Source organism: Thamnophis elegans, chromosome 7, assembly GCF_009769535.1.
Source record: "Thamnophis elegans isolate rThaEle1 chromosome 7, rThaEle1.pri, whole genome shotgun sequence".
NCBI classification, from domain to species: Eukaryota; Metazoa; Chordata; class Lepidosauria; order Squamata; family Colubridae; genus Thamnophis; species Thamnophis elegans.
Window position 1 is genome coordinate 61,186,065 of NC_045547.1, and position 12,054 is coordinate 61,198,118.

Consider the following 12,054-nt stretch of genomic DNA (forward strand, 5'->3'; position numbering starts at 1 on the left):
ACATCTCCCTAATCCTTTGATAATAATTTAGCCTCCTGGGAGGGCCTCAAGCTGCGGTAAGTAGTAGTTGACAATAAGGCAAAATTAGGTGGGCAGCAGACCATTAGGACAGAAAAATAAAAAGCACTACCAAGTCCTGCTGAGCACCATCAGGCAACTAACTGCATTGCCAGATGAGGTGCCTGTTTAAGCCTGTGTTGTTAATTAGCTGATTCTACCAGACCTGCCCCATATGTCCAGGTGCATCAGGAAAAAAACCCCAAGAAATCTATTTTTGGGGTTGTGCCAAGTGACAGTTATGTTCCTATCCAGTTACTGGAAACCTGATAGCAGAAGTCCACATATTTCCTGAAGATTATTTTGATTTATCAAAGAAATAAGCAGCTCAACACGCTACAATGCATTATCTTGTGGAGTTTCTCTGGGAATTAGGTACGCTTCACTCAGATTTCTTAGACTTTCATTCCCATGCAGGTTTTTGGGTGCGAGAAGAGGACTTTTGAACAGCTTCCCACCCAGTTTTAGCTTGCAGGTGTTGTCCTGGCATATAATTGAGATCAAAAGAAGAACATTTTTGTCAAAGCTCAAACCTACAAATGATAATTTAACACAGAAAATGATGATGAACTGAAACAAATTTGACAGACTGTAATCTGAGAATGAGCAATTTTGAACACTGAACATTTACATTTTTAGAGAGGAAAAAACAACCAACTCCCCAAGCCTTTTCAGTATTGAAATGTATGTAAGACATACTTCAAACTGATCGATAAAAAAGTTAACTGACAGCAACTATTCTTCTATCATTCAACAAATGCCCTCAAAAGGCATACGGATACTATGTTAGATGTTTTCAATATAACGATCAAAATTTTAGCACTGAATACTTAAAATCATTCTGCAGTTCTCCATAGTATGATTAGTAACTTTGGATTCAGATTTAATAGGATTTTTGAAGAAAGGATACTATTGAAAAGTAATACATATTTTAACATTTATGCCTGAGAATTAATATTGCAGACTCTGTAACGTTAAAACAAAGTTCTGAAAAATGAAATGTACTTTCAGTAGGAAGTCTCATGAATAAAACCTTTAAATTGAACACAATATCGAAAGATTTAAATATAAGTTTTAAAATGTGCAAAAATAGCACAATCTATGAATTTGTTGTTTTAATCTAAAAAAAAAAAGCTAAATACAAATGTTTCTAAGCCACAATGCTGTCTTACTTACATTTCTATTTGAAATATGAATTTGTTGTATAACTTGCTGGTAATATGTTAACAGTCTTTTTTTTTTCCATTTTCACTAAGTCCAGATCAATTATAAGCAAGTATTTCAAATGAGGAGAAACTGCATTAGGGGGACCATGTGTTCTACTTTTCAGAATACTATTTGAAAGGCCCCTAATATAAAAACTTAATAAACAGGAGCAAATACCTTGAGTTACCCACCAAGAGTAAACTGAGATGGCAAGCAAGGACATTCGTGGATTAAATGTAACTGTGTTACATTTTTTATACCATACTAATGTGCAGAATTGAAGTGTTTTGGGTACTAGAATAGAATAACAGAGTTGGAAGGAACCTTGGAGGCCTTCTAGTCCAATCCTACACCACTTCAGACAAATGGTTGTCCAATCTCTTCTTAAAGACTTCCAGTGTTGGAGCATTTACAACTTCTGGAGGCAAGTTATTCCACTGATTAATTGTTCTAACTGTCAGGAAATTTCTCCTTAGTTCTAAGTTGCTTCTCTCCTTGATTAGTTTCCACCCATTGCTTCCACCCATTACTATTCCTACTGTGCTTGTAAATCCAATCGCTAAAAAATACTTCTTCATCTCATTCCTACTATCTAAGTTGTACATTATTGTTATTTTCTACCTGGGAATTACAATTTAAATGAGAACTGAAGGAAGCATATTCTAAGATGCTAATATATTACTGGAATGGCAGGGGAAACATTTTCAGGCTGATATGAGGAATTTTAAAATGCATAATGATGCCTTAAGTTATTAGAGGCCACTTTTTAATTCCATTCTGTCTAAAGGGAATTTAGTCCAGTTGAGGGAACTATGGATTGAAGTTGTTGATTTTTACTAACCTCCAAAATTAGGAAAAAGTGTACAATCCCACATCTGTATGGTTGCTTCCAGGATTTATTGATGGAGTTGCACAGTACTCTGTGAAAAACCAGTTATTGTTGGAAATCTGATTGTAGTCCATAGATGGCCAGCTCTGAGCTAATTTTTTTTAAAGTAGTGTTTTGTTTTTTCACACAATTTCACTCTAAAGTGCCTCCATATAATACCTTGTTCATAGACTTTTAAAAATCTCTACAGGAAACATTGTCTTTAACTTTGAACTCTTCCCTGCCAGAAAAGTTCAGGGAAAAAACAGCTCAAGGGAAAAAAAGCTTGCACAATACCCTTTGATTGGTACTGCCAGGAGATCTCCATCTGGGAGTGTACCTAATGACTGCTTTCACACTTGTGTAACCTCAATGCTAGATTAATGCATTTCCTCTAGGTAGGGATGCTTAATCAGTACTCAAGAGTTGATGATGGAGGAAGGTCAGTGAAAGTTGCCATTCTATGAAAGTCATTCCAAACATTAAACAGTAGGCTGGCATTATCTAGAAAATCCTTAAGAATAGAGTCCTGGATTTACAGAAGAATTATTTCCTATTTGCTCCACGATAATTACTGCTACTAAAATAGAACATTCCACTGACCTTACTATTCCTGCTTTAAGCTTGAAAATAAAGGCACTGCGGAAAATCTCTTGACTATGAGGTTTCTCTTTAGTGTAGTATTCCAGAAGTAATGCACTTTTAGGAAAGTATTTATTGACTTTTGGATTCTGCAGTTAAATGCCAAATTGGCATAATCTGTGGATACATATAGTAATAGTCAGTGGTGGGCTTCTTCCGGTTTGGACCGGTTCAGCCGAACTGGTAGTGGTTTGATGTTCTGGGTCGCTGGAACTGACAGAGACCCAGGCCTACCATGCCCCTGTACCAATTCTCCTATGGTGCTGCAATCTTGATTTTAGGTTCTGCACATGTGCAGAACAATTTTCATTGCACAAATTTATTTTTTCCATTTTTTAACATTTTGCACATGCTCAGACCTATTTATGTGCAAATGTGCACATGCACACACAAAACTGCACGCTCACCGAACCGGCAGTAATATCAGCAGCAACCCACCCCTGGTAATTGCATAGGAACATTTTGAGTGATGTAGGTATATGGTACATGAAGCATTAAATAACCCACTTTTCTTGAAGAAGTATACAACTGTAGGGAATTGGCCCATGCTAGCAGACTAATTTGTTTTGTTCTAGACAGTGGGTCTCAACATTCCTAATGCTGCGACCCTTTAATACAGTTCCTCATGTTGTGGTGACCCCCGACCACAAAATTATTTTATGTTTTCTGTATTTTTTCAAAAATATATTTTTTCCGATGGTCTTAGGCGGTCCCTGTGAAAGGGTCATTTGACCCCCAAAGGGGTCCCGATCTACAGGTTGAGAACCGCTGTCCTAGAATATGGTGTTTTATCATTTTAATTAATGATAAAGTTGCACCTGCAAATTTATCCCCCCCCCCAAATCACATTGCCGCTCAACATACCTGACTTAGAACACTTTTCAGTAACATGTTCCAGGGGTACATTATCCTATTGCAAGAGGCAGAAGAGGTGCGGAATTTAGGCAGTCCAGAGTGGACATGCAGGCTGTCTGCTGTTATCTCAGAAAGAATAAGAACAGCTGCTCTTGGAAGAGGGGCAAGGACCTTGATGCTGCTTGGTTAGATAATGATGATAAGTAGGTGAGATGTACTGCTGACATGTGAAGGCTTTGGAAGGAGATCCCAGCCCCTTGTTCTACATACAGTCTGGTCCGATGCCATCAGCTTGAGAAAAGCTTGTATTCAAGAAGAATAGGAGCAAAATGCCTTCTCTCCCAAATTTGCTTGTAACTCTCACTATGAGAATCCCTACTTTAATTGACAAAGTGGTTGAAGCATCTTCCACCAAAGGAAATATGGAAGTCCAAACTTTAGACAAAGAAGAAACAGAATGGTTTTGCACCCAAAACAGAGGGAAGGGATACTTTCTTCTTCCAAAACAGAACCTTGGCTTTCTTCTGTCTATTCTTTCTGGCAGTAGTTACAATACTTGGATATTCTCCCAAGCCAGTTTGAAACCTTTAATACTTCTGTGCCATAGGCAGTTCTCACTGTCTTTTATCACTATCCTTTAAGCTTTTAATTTCACTGTAATAGCAATAGCAATAGCAGTTAGACTTACATACCGCTTCATAGGGCTTTCAGCCCTCTCTAAGCGGTTTACAGAGTCAGCATATTGCCCCCAACAACAATCCAGGTCCTCATTTTACCCACCTTGGAAGGATGGAAGGCTGAGTCAACCCTGAGCTGGTGAGATTTGAACAGCTGAACTGCAGAACTGTAGTCAGCTGAAGTAGACTGCAGTGCTGCATTTAACCACTGCGCCACCTCGGCTCTGTAATCTACATGTGCCCTGCCTCAGTTTCCTTGGAAGGTATTGCACTATCCAATCATTGCCAAAGAAGTCTTGTCCCATGGACTCCTCATCATTTTGATGACTAGTTGTGATCTGATCATAAAAGTTATCCTTTAGGTTAAATATTCTAATTATTTATTGTATTCTGCTACTGTCTTCCTCAGGAAGACATTCATTCAATTGCATCTCTGCTCTCCACACCTCTCAAACTGACACAGCTGCTGCCTCATTGTTATCCACATTGTTTTGGGGTTTCCAAAAAACAGATTAGTAACTGAGAAACTGCATTGAGCATTTTGTAGAGTATTAGGTGGAGTGTGTATGGAGATTCTCAATCATCCAGGTCATGGCTATTGCAAAGGTGCTTTTCCAAAAGGCAACTGGACTTTCTTTGGTTTTTTTTTTCTTTGAAACTGTTTTGCTTCTCATCCAAGAAGCTTCTTCAGTTCTGATTAGTTGGAACATGATGGCTAAACCTCTTCTATTGCATGTTTCAATTACATACTTTCAAATTAGTCCAAACTGTTTTTGGATGTTGGCTTCTCTGGATCCCGACCATTTAAATCCATTCATTTTAGGCTCAGTTTATGGTTCTGGGTTTAGCTTGGACAATTCTAAAGCACTCATATGATCTGAATCTGGATACATTTTATTCCATGCAATATTCAAAATAAGATTGAAATGTGTCTACTTTCACTATTTGTATTATAAGGAAACCACCAGAAATTAATAATTTGATCTAGTTCAATTATACTATAATTTTAAGCAGGGTTGTTTAGTTATAATTGCTTAACAATAAATTGCAGCTTCATTAAATACTGATTCCAGCAACCTAATAAGTAAAAGGCACAATCTATTAAAGAAATTTTAGACTTTTGTTATTATATTGCCTTAACCATATTAATTAACCAAATTTGCATTCATGCAGTTTTTATCTGCTGAATGCTTTATCTTCTTGATAGTTCTTCATATATCTGATGATGACTATCATAACTCTTTAATTATCTCTAAGCTCTCAATTTATAAATTAAATACAAAGTGATGGACCACAAGAATGCTAACAAATTGGGGGGGAAAAACCTAAAGAAATATGCCATTCAAGACTACACAGCCCACTCTGTAATAAATAAAATTCTCAGCTTGAAACTCTGCTTCCTTTTCAAAACAGACATTGTTCTCCCTATTTCTTGTACAAATGACAATATGTCAGACTGGTATGTAACCTGAAGAAATGCTCAGAAGCATTATTATTTCAGGAAAAAAGCATGTATATGGATCAGAAGGCATGTTTTCCACAGAAATAATATTTTTAATGAGCAATATTCACCTCTGACATATGACCAGGTTAACACCAGCTAATTTTATTTTTTTTTAAAGTCAGATACTTTAGCATCTCATTTAATAAGCTTCAAGCCAATTAAAACTCCACCAGAACAGATATAATTTAGTGCATTATAAACATTTTCAACAGAAATGTGAATGCATGCTTACTCACCTATTGAAAGCTACATATTTCTAAAAGAGCCCTAACCAAAAATCACTTAGTACAAAAAATATGAGACAAAGTTGCTGTTATGGTTTTAGAAATAGATGAAGCACAGATGTAGATAATCTTAGGAATTATAGGCCAATGATAGCAATGTTTATTAATTAAAACTGTTAAACCTCTCTTCATCTCTGGAGATATTAGGGCAGTCTAGAAATATAATTATAATATAAAACTCTAAACCTTGTATCATGAGAGAGGCAAAAACAACTAATTAATACAGTTTGGCAATCACAATGTTTAGAGTTAGCTCATGAACACCACTACTAATTCCAGTCCAATATCCATGATGTGAAGGACTTCAGAGTTGGATTCCGGAACTGACACCAAACTATCAAGAGCATTTTTAAAGGGAGGAAGCTGCAGCTGATATTTGGATCCAAATTAGTAGAACTTGAAAAGCAAGATGTAATAACTGGGTGTCAAATCAAATGTATTATTATGGAAACTGGCCCACATGCATGTATGTCTCGAAGTTTGTAAGGTCTTAGTAAACCAGGTAGTTGGACACAGAGGTATTAAAGAAAAAAAGAGACTGGAACAATAATTTCAATCTCATTTAATCTCACAAAACATAAATAAGGTAAAGTTTAGAATCAATGGAATAGAACCTACGTTACTGGGAAAGTACATGCAAAAATCTGTAAAAAATTATTGTGTCTCAGGGAAGACCATCTCAAAGCTCCCCCACCCAGCCCCAACTCTGCAGAACAAAATGGCCTTAGTCACTTTTTCTAGACACGGTATGCAATGGTGGGCTTCCATTATTTTTACTATTGGTTTGCTTGTGTGCGCGTTCATGCTCGCAACGCTTCTGCACATGCGCAGAAGCATCCGGGCAGGTAGGTGGAACCTCCTGCCACTGCCATTACTGGTTCGCCCGATCCAGGCCGAACCAGGAGCAACCAACCTCTGATGGTATGATGATCATGATTAAAAAGTCACAAATCAATTCTAATTCAATTCTCATGATTGAAGAAACTATGCCTTGGCAAAAGACAAAAGAGATAGAGACATTGGTTACTGGTTTTGCAACCTGAGTTCATGTAAATTCAAAAGTATTCTTCCAAAAAGCTTCTATAGTAATAAGACTATTATAGTTTTCAGGATGAGGGTTTTTGTTGTTGTTTTGCTACAAGAAGATATTGATGGTGAAGCTTATCTAACTTTTTTGCTTCCCTAGGATAGTTTTTTGTTTCAGCGTGGTGTTCTGGGAGGAAAAAAAGAGAAGAATGGAGGAAAGAAGAGTTTATGGAGGAATATATGGAGTCAGGGAGGAGATTACCTCTCAGGACTCATAGACACAGACAAGCATTTCCACTTCTTTGAGCTCTGCCCCTCCAGACCTGTTCAAATTCAGGACAAAGATGTTGCTGCCCCTGTGCAAGTGGAATAGCAGCTAAGGATGCAGACTACCCTTCTTGTTTCTAACTCAAATAGACAATATGAGAGATGCTCTCTTATTAATTACAGTGAAATCTATTACTAAACTTGGAGGAGATGAGCAATTCTATCACATGATAGAAAAAGGCAAAAGACCTACTCTCCTTTCCTTATGCCCCATGCAATTTTAGTCACATATGTTCACATCCATAGACATTTTACAATTTGTTTTTAACTGATGAAAGACTCTTTAAACCCATTAAATCATAATGAAGGAAATTATGTCCGAGCTATCTCCAAACCTCTTATTATATTTGAGCTGGGAACTACCGGTATTCACGTTAGTATTTACAGAACAAAAAAAAAGCAATCTTTGTATTTATCTATTCATAAATATTTAAAAATCTCCTTATATACACCTGTTATATGAGAGAAATGTAGAAAAGAACGTTAGTAATTCATACTTGACCAACTTTGTCAGAGGCACTAAAGTCTTCAAGAAAGTATTTTGAAACAATATGGAAAATATTTTGTAATAATATTAAAATATGACTAGAAAAACTTCTGTGTCTTCAGTTTGAAAGCCTGAAAACTACTTTTAGAAGTTTCTTCTCACATGAGATATAATGGTTCAAACGATTTAAGGATGACAGATTTGACTTAGTTCTGGAATACTGATGAACCATTATTTTTAAAGTACGATACTTTAGTTTCATTCAATCAACCCCTAAAGCATGAATTATTTTTCAGACTCACACAAAAAAGGTTTTTCCAGTTTTTATTTCAATATATCAAAATGTGAGTTCCCTCTTTCATTTTCATGCATGATTAAAAACAACCTGCCTTTTAATGCTTAAGAATGAAAAAAATACTGTTAATTCATCAATAAGAGCTCCCAATCCATTTACTCCTTGTGTACAAACAATGATGAGGGAAGCCATTATCCAATGAAATGAAAGCAACATCAAGTCTACTGTGCCATGGCTGATGATAGTCTAGTTGCTTAGCCATGACAGCCCTAGAATTTTCAGGGTCTTACAATCAGATGTGGAACCATTGTTGCTGGCCAGGCAAAAAATCACTCTCGGACAATGTGACTCAACAAAAAAATTATAGGGTGATGGCTTAATCTCTTCTTCTCATAATTAATGCAGTTATCAGCCTCATTTCTACAACATGGATATGGTTTTTCACAACAGTATGTGAATTGATTAGGGTTAGACTACTTCAATTGATAGAAACTTCTGTTGTCGTAGCTGATTCATACACGCTACTTTTTTGTAGTCTTGCTGTAAAATATAATTGACTTCTTCCCTAAAAAAAGCTCATTTATCTATGCTAACTATTTGATTTAGCACTACAGTGATTCTCCCTTAAAACTGCTGAACATTTATATATGAATCAATCCATTGCACCTGGACATTGACAGAAAGTGTATGGACAAATTGTTTAAATCTAGGATCAGATATATTAAAAATTGGAATGGAATGAAACACAATTTTAGAGCCACTGGAAGATTTAGCAAAGGAACTAATCTTCATCCATGTCTGCAGTCTTGCCTAGCAAAGCTGAGTTGAGAACAGTTCTACACAATCTGTTCATAGGTACACCACAAGTGAGCAAATATATAATTTGCATCAAACCTGTGTTTAAGCAAATAAGTCTGTAATTATAGGTTGTTTGAGTTTCATTGGTCTAGTTCTTTGCACTGAATAGCTCAATTACTATTTATTTACATAAGTCATTTAAGTAATTCTATACAGCATATATCTTGATACTGTAGTTGCAGGTGCAATCTGAGTGCATAAAATCCAAAATCCATAAACGGACATCTTTATTTGGACTTCCCAAAATGGTTGAATTTTCCAGGTGACATGAGTAAAAAAAAACAGATGACTGGCAATTTGGAGGGTGAAATCGTTAAGTAACTTATTTTTCTCTCTCATGGATTTTTAGAATTTTGCCAAGGAGCTTAAAAATAAAACAATGTAGAAAATTAAATTACTCACAGTGCTGGAAATATTCCTAAAGCCAATTTATCAAATCTTGCACTGTACCAAAATATATAAAATAAAAAATAAATGAATAGTAATTTGCCCTAGGTATCTGTCATAAGGAAATATAAAATTAATCTACTGTTTAAATCCAGATAGCTTTGGTGTTTATACAATTATTCTTGATCAATAACTCACTTAGTGCCACTGGACTGCGTCTTGACTAGATCCAGATTAAGAATTTCCTGAGTTTTGTTATACTGAGGGATTTACACTGCATAAATTATAAAAGAATTTTTTTTCATTTGCTCATAACTTTGCCAAAAAAGGATAGGAAAGCAGCGAGCTGAATTTCTGAAGTTCCCTGAGCCTTGATCCTAAAACAGAATTTAGAGTGCAGAATGTTAAATGAAAAGAGCCAGTAAATACTTGTATAAGTGTTGTTATGTTGCACAAGTATTTGTTACCTGATTTTATAGAAATCCTCTTGTAAGTAATCAAAAGGTGAAATTTGGAGTTAGTCTTGAAACAGCCAATTGAATTCACTATATATATGAAGAAGACAACTGAATATAATTTCAGAAGTGACAAGGTTGGGGAATAGCAATAATACTGTCAACTCTAGTAACAATTGTAATGACTCTAGCACAATTATGTTTAAAAAAACAGGGAGTACAGTAAGACTACAAGTAATGCCATGATAGATAAGAGTAGAGGCATTATACAGCTATTCCATTTACTTATTCTTTGCTAATTTATAGGATTAACAACAAAAATACTGTACAGTACTATAAAATACCATAGGCACAACAAAATAACTTTCCATTTGTAGTTTTGAATTTAAAAAATCCTGTAAAAGCACTGAGTCTCTCCAAATGCTCTCCCTTGCCAGAAGAGTGAACAGGGATTGTTACCCAGAAACTTTAAACATTTAAAAAACAGCATAGCAAGCTGTGGGAAATAGAAAAAAAACACCTCCGAAATGGACCATATGCTTGTCTATCCACAAAAACTAAGGCAAAGTTGGAAATATGGCTCTTAAAACTTTGTAAAAATGCCAACTGAATGAATGAATTTTCTCCCCTTGCAAGAAATCGAAGCTTTTGCAAAATAAATATATAAATAATTTTTCACACATAGTAACACTTAGCTTATTATAACAGATGATACTTTTCTTCTAGAACTGCTTGCAAATGTCTGTAAAAGAGGGAGCTTGAACAAGGTTTATTTCAATCAGCCAAGATAAGAAACAACAAACACTGACATGACATATCCATGGCAGAGAATCTTGTGTGGAGACCTTGCACAAGTGACATGAGTGAAGTGTCACAGCAAGGGCTGTGAATTGCTGTTATGAAAACATTTGCAGAAAACTTGCATAATTAAATGAAACTGCTAGAATAGCTTTCTGAAATGCCATGGAGAGTGAATGTAAATAAATACCTTCCATGACAAATAAAGTATTCAGAATCCGTACTGCATTAACTGTGGGAAACTGCAGTTTCGCAAAGAAAATAAAAGCAGTCGATTATGAGAGTTAGATTGCCCAAAGATAAACAACAGGCTATCAAATCTGGCAATGCAAGAAAAAGGCACAAATAAAAACATTTTACTGATAGTATTTTCATTGATCAACAACTGAAATAAAGTTCCGTTCTGGCCCTTTCGGAAAAAAGGGAGAATGGACAGACTATAACAGACTGGGAAAGTCAAAGTGGACCCAAATGGTTGGAATAGAGTTGTTCTTTTGAGACACAACATTCAATAGAAGTCTCTGACAATAATTTTCTAATATCTCTTTTATAAATTATATATGACAAATTCCAGAATTCTTCAAGCTTGTCTAATTGGTTTGAGTTCTGTCTATTGTGTGAACCCTGACACTAATATCTGCAACATTATAATCTCTCTCACGCATATATCAAAAGTGTTCTACAAGGAAATCAGACCAAGTTGTTCAATAGCCAAAGAAATGGAAAAATGAAGGATCTATAGCCATTAAGATTGGAAATAATCAAAACTGGTACTATTGCTGAGCATTTCTCCTATTTTGTTTTGGGAATTCTCATTTGATTTGATGGGGGAAAATGCTATTGTTCCTACTCTACCTCTTCGGAGAAGGGGGGGAGAACCTTGAGGACGTGCAAGGATTTTTCTGTTTTGAAGTTCTTGTAATTTTGAGGTGACCAAAAGTAAACACTGGACAGCTTGACTTTATAATGAAAGAATGTAATATGAACTGCTGGGTTATGTTATTAAATACATGATTATAGAGCAGATGTATATCCAGAAAGGATCCATCTGCTTAAATCCAATCTAAACATATAAAGGAAGGTTACCATTTTCTTGAATATGGCATTTCTTCTATGCCGCTTAACAATTCAATTTCTTCTCACAATACAGGCAATAGAAAAATGACAATCCTTGTCAAGAGATCAACTCTTTCCCAACTCTCTAAGCTGAGGAGAAAAAAACAATGCTATAGTATTTCAGCTGTGGTGAAGTACCTGACATTAGAACCTTTCCTATGAAAGAAGATAGTTTTGTGATATTAGTATCAAAGGAAACACAATAGCATTAT

General features: G+C 35.6%; 1 protein-coding gene across 9 annotated transcripts in view; it reads right to left on the minus strand.

The window, feature by feature from the left end:
• Positions 1 to 12,054, minus strand: part of CADPS2 (calcium dependent secretion activator 2) — a 387,307-nt gene that overhangs the window by 15,000 nt on the left and 360,253 nt on the right. The gene's annotated exons all lie outside the window — the stretch shown is intronic.